Here is a 5,723-nt window from a genome sequence, read left to right as displayed (position 1 = left end):
TTAAAGTGTCAGCTAAAAAACTTCAATAAAAATATTATCAAAAAAGTGTCTGATTTTTTTTAACATACAAATATTTAACCCTAGAATAACTGCATGGTCCATGACTTCATCATCATAAAAATTCTGCCTATATAAGATGTAAAAAGATACTTGAAAATCAATTATACAGCGTGTCTACTTAAGTTCCGGATGGAAAACTTTTTTTTATAAGGTTACGAAAAAAGTTATTCTATATACAAATCTGCGATTTCGAAAATACTAACATTCAGCTATTCACTTTTGACATCGAATTTACAGGGTGCCACAAAATGAGCGTTTTATTTGATGCATACTTTTTTGTAATTTGTAAAAAACAGATTAACCCCCAACTACTACCGAAAAAAGAGGGTTAAGAAGGTTTCCAAGATGTATCAATTTTTTCTTTATTACCAAGGGGAACGGTTCAAGAAATCACTCCCGAGATATGTAGGAGTGTATTCAAAGAATTTTTTAAAATAACAACTACATGCATGGAACGCGAAGTGGATACGTTGAGGAAAAATCTAACTAAAGATAACTGTTTTTACATGTTACCAAGATATAGGAAGCAAGAAGCTTTTACAAAATTACTAGATAAAGGGTATATATATTAAAAAAACAACTAAATAATGTCTAAAATATAATATCTCTTTATTTTATCTATTTAGCAAAATAGTTTTTATTTTGTTAACAAAAAATAGATGATGTGAGGCAATGTATAAAAAAACAACTACAAAATACAAAAAATTAAGGCCATGTGTTTACTTTTTATGTACATTAAAATGACAACAAAAGCAATTTATTCAAGTGTTAAATGGGATTCGTCTTCGAATATCATCATTCTTACAGTGCGTGAACTAGATAATAAAAGGCGCTCACGATATGATTAAATATATGAGCGTATTTGATTATAAAACAGCCAAAAACTTAACTGTCCAATACCCAAAACGGTCCAAATCTTTGTACAAATACCAAAACGTCAAAATGAAATACGCTTAAAAAATTACCATTATTTCATTCACTTACAAACATTGTTTTATTATAATGTAATTTTTGTTATGAAATTAGCTTGGCAATATATTCACAACTTAGTTGTAGGTTCAGTTAGCACAGGTTTGTCATTTGTCTTTTTGGTCGTTCGCATTCACTGACCTCTACGTATTTACGACTTTTCTACGTATTTACAGCACTATAAATGTTATAAAGTTAATAAAGAAATGCAAATATATTATTTCAAAGATCTCTTTATGTGGAAAAATGTTGAACAAGAAAAATTTCTTGCTTTCTGAACAACCATTTTCAAAATGAGTGGCTATGCCATACAGTAATAATTAATTCATAAAATCATCATTGTTGCTGAGGAAGTCATAAACAAATGACGAAACGTTTATTTAAATTAATTCCTAGTCATATTTCCTACAAATTAATTAGTAATAATTAATATCAAAAGAGAGTGTGTGGGGATTACCAAAAAGCATTCAATTTAAGAGTTAAAACGAAATATCTTTTTGTACGTTCGAAAACTTGTTGCTTTTATAAGATAATTTAAACTTTATAAATTACTTTATACTTTATTTTATTTTAAAATTTGCAGTTCAATGAAATGTTATTTTTCTCTATAAATATTCTAATAAATCTGTCGAGTATTAATTTTATAATGGATCATCTTAAATGTGCCGTTCAACTACTGTATTGTTTGTTTTATTATTTCGACATATGAGCCTATTAATGTGTGTGTTGACAAGATTGATTACTGTGTTTATGATGCTCTAGTGTAGGAAGAGTACAGCGAAGAAGTGTATTTCGACGTATTTTGACATCGCTCAGAGTGGGGGAATCAAAATAGTGACAATGTACAATTTTTATATAATGTAGGCACTTTAATTTCGTTCATTTTTGAATATTCTTTGTGTAAAATCTAATAGATCAAAAGCTCACACCTAAAAAAACTTACTTATTATATCAACCTTGAGACGTGTATATGTGTTCTTTATACTGCTTACATTAGAAATTATCGGCAGCGGGGCATACTCTTTCACACGGAAAATGTTTGGTTGTATCCTCTAGGATTATTTTTCTTTTAGGATACCATAAAAACGAATATCCATCAATTTAATAGTTGGGGGTAGAACACATATAGAACGATGGTGTAATCAGTAAGTTTTTTAAGTATGGGCCAGTGATCTATAAATTTAAAATAAAAGAAAATGTAAGTTTTGGTAATAGGAACTATGTTATAACATTTTTTTTAAATTAATTAACTAAAATTACTTTTTTTAAGTAAACTACACACACTTATGATCATAGATCACTATTTATAATGTAGATGCGCAAATCTAACCTTTTTTATCATATGAGCTATATGAGCTCCAAATTAACGAAATTTTAAATTTTATTTAGAATTTGGCATTGAGTATTTTAAAAAAGGCGGTCAATTGATTGAAGCGCTATGCCATGTCTGGAGTGACAACTAAATATACAAGTTTCCGGGATGATGATAGAGATGCGTATCTGTAGTATAATATAAATATTTATTATCTATGCTTATGACTTTATTGTGTGATGTGAGCAAAATAGTATTTAGGATCTTTTAAAACCATTTATCACAGCCTGTAAACTAAAGAAAATTTAAACCTAAAGAATAAATTCCAAATTATAAGAAATCTGCAGCAAATCAACAGCTAAAAGAATTTGGATTACTCAAAACAGGACACCGCAAATTTAACATTGTATTTGGCTTTTTGTTAAAATTACTTGAAAATCTAGATTCAGAGATTCAAGAACTGTCTCAAGCCATTCATTTAAGTTTTACATAAACGGAGGTAATTTTTTTTAAAGAACTTATCGGTTGATCATATATAAATTAAAACATTTATTATTCAAAATCCGGTCAACTTCACGAATCTCATGTATGAGAATATCTATGTAATGCGTATAATATAAGCAAAAATATTTATATTTAAATAAAATCACTTTTTCGCCAAAAATACACATCACTGAGCAATTGTGAATGTGGGTGGTTGTAGCCTAAACGTTCCCATATGTCACTATGGTGGTTGCATGAAGATGGTTATAGGAGTGTAAAAGATTCGGGGGTGAAAATGTATTTATAGATATGATTTGTTTTCATTATTCTGGACTGATCTACAACGTTCTTGGTCAGTCTGAACATTTCTCGAATAATCTGAAAAATTTCAGATCGATCTATAAATATCAAAGTCGAGAATAAACTGGAAAGCTCTAAAATATATAAAACTGTTTTAAATTAATTGAAAATGTTTTGATCGAGTCTAGAATATTCTAGATAGTTTTAGAAATTTTAAGAATGATCTAGAAAGCTCTAAAGCATATTGTGAAGTAAAAATGATTTTAATCATTTTGGAGTAAAACTGACTGTTTATAAAATTAAAACAATGTTCTGGAAAGCTATAAAATTTATTGTTTTAAATAATTGCGGGTGTTTGCAGCTAGTTAAAAATAAAGTAAAAGCCAATAAGCTTTTGTATGCTAGAATGAGCACTGGGAAACAATCACGTAATTTCTAAAATGGAAATATCTAAATTTGTATTTGTATTCATCAGGTCAAAACCTACTCCTTTAATAAAAAATAATCTCCATTTGTACGAAAATTCATAGAATTTATTTTTAGTTTTTAAGCGTAACGCTTAAATGAATGGCTTGGGATGGTACTAGCCTTTATATACCATAATAATCTATTCTTATGCTTAATTAATCAAAAAATACGAAGCTCGGTTTAAGCTATTTTAAGACTTTAAGCAAAAAACTAAAATTTGTAAATTTATCTAAAAGACTTAGATTTAAATTAGCGGCCAGAATAATCGAATTCAGCATGAATGAAGATAAAACGAAAAACGTGGTAGTCCAGAGTAATCAACAAGATTTACCAAACAAATCAAAATTGGAACGTATATATAGTTACACATCAAAATGTAAAACCAGCAGTGTTCGTCACTTTTTCGCAAAACGAAGTTTTAGATGTAGTTCTATGCGAAGATTCATACAAATGACGTCACTTTATTATACCTCTTTCTTTGCTAATTTGGAATTTTAAACGTTCATATTTTGAGTAATTCTAAAGATTTTCAAAAACTGACCTCATTACCCAGAACAAGAAGAAATTCTTTATCTACATTATCATCTGAAGTTAAACAAATAAGTAGTTATCATCCTTATTCTCGATATATTCTTTAAAAATATGAAATTTTTCATTAAAAATTATTTTTAAATGATGTAGAAGATCCCATATAATATTTACTCACATGAAAATATTAATACATAGGGATTTCTATAAATATCATACAAAAAATAGATATCAAGTTTTAAGATAAAAAAATTTATTAGCCGCGTTCCAGAATTTATTTCACATTCACAATACCGAAAATATTTACAGTTTTTTATAAAAGCATTAAGCTTGATTTTTCTGTGAGGTGATATCAAATAATAGCCATTCTTTGCTACCTCAACTGTTTCTCTCAGACAATCTTATATGACAATATAGTCGCATCAAGGAATACATAAAATAGAAATTCTCCGGAAATCCTCAATAACAGCTTCGATTTTCATGATTTATTTTTTTAAAGCATTTAAAATGCTTTATTTTGTTTTATTTAATTTTTCGTATTTTGGTATTTTATTTTTATTTTTAAGAATTTTAAGTAATACTACTGAAAAGGGTTTCCAAAGCAATCGAAACCGGTCTAGCCAATTAATAATAATTTTATAAATCTAGCTAAATATTTTTATTGTAGGCTCTGAAGGCGATATCTAAACATATAAAATGCTTTGTCCTGAATCACTGACTGACGTATCAATGCACAGCCTAAACCGCTGATAATAGAGGCTTGAAACTTGGAAGTTGTGTTCTTTGTATGATGTAGGCATCCGATAAGAAAGCATTTTTCGAAATTCTACCCCTAAGGAGGTGAAAAACGGGGGCAACTTTTGCATGAGACAACGTAATTCTTCAAATTTTGCATAAAAATTCTTTAACAGAATTGATGGAAGATGTGTTTCGTATTTTATTGAAACTTATCGCCTAACGAGATTAAAAAGGGGTAGAAGTTATTTTGGGGGTGATGTGCATCGAAGTTGATATTCATCATTTTTGAATTAACCGATTGAATACTTGAATCGATTTTAAAAATTATTTTACTTGTAGAGAGTTACATTATCAGCGAGTATCATGGGCTAAATTTTATTTTCAAAAAATTAAGGTTCCTCACCAAAAAATTTAAAATCCGAAAACTTGTGAACAAAAGAGATGATAAATGAGGTCTATGACATGAAGTCTATGAGGACTATGACACGGTAGATTTTTTTTAAAAATAAAATTGCCCACCAAAGCGGGCTGATATCTGCTAGTATTTAAATAAAATGAACAAGTAACATAGCTGTATTTTATTTTCAAAAGAATAAGGGGCTAGCACCAAAAGTTAAAATCGTTTAGCACAGCAAGGTGAAAGTTTTTCATTTATGTCAAAAATGAGCAAATTTCAAGGCTATGTGTGTAGAACAAGGACAATCATCACTTATGAGCACAAATAAAAATAAAATATATTCATATTTTAAGCAAACCGGTCTTATTGGGAAATACTATACAATAATAAAAGTTACTTTTATTGATATCCCTAGCTCGAGATGAAAGGAAAAGAGTTATCCATAAAATATGTCACGAAATATTTCGT

Source organism: Chrysoperla carnea, chromosome 1, assembly GCF_905475395.1.
Source record: "Chrysoperla carnea chromosome 1, inChrCarn1.1, whole genome shotgun sequence".
Taxonomy (NCBI): Eukaryota; Metazoa; Arthropoda; class Insecta; order Neuroptera; family Chrysopidae; genus Chrysoperla; species Chrysoperla carnea.
This window is presented reverse-complemented; position numbering follows the sequence as displayed.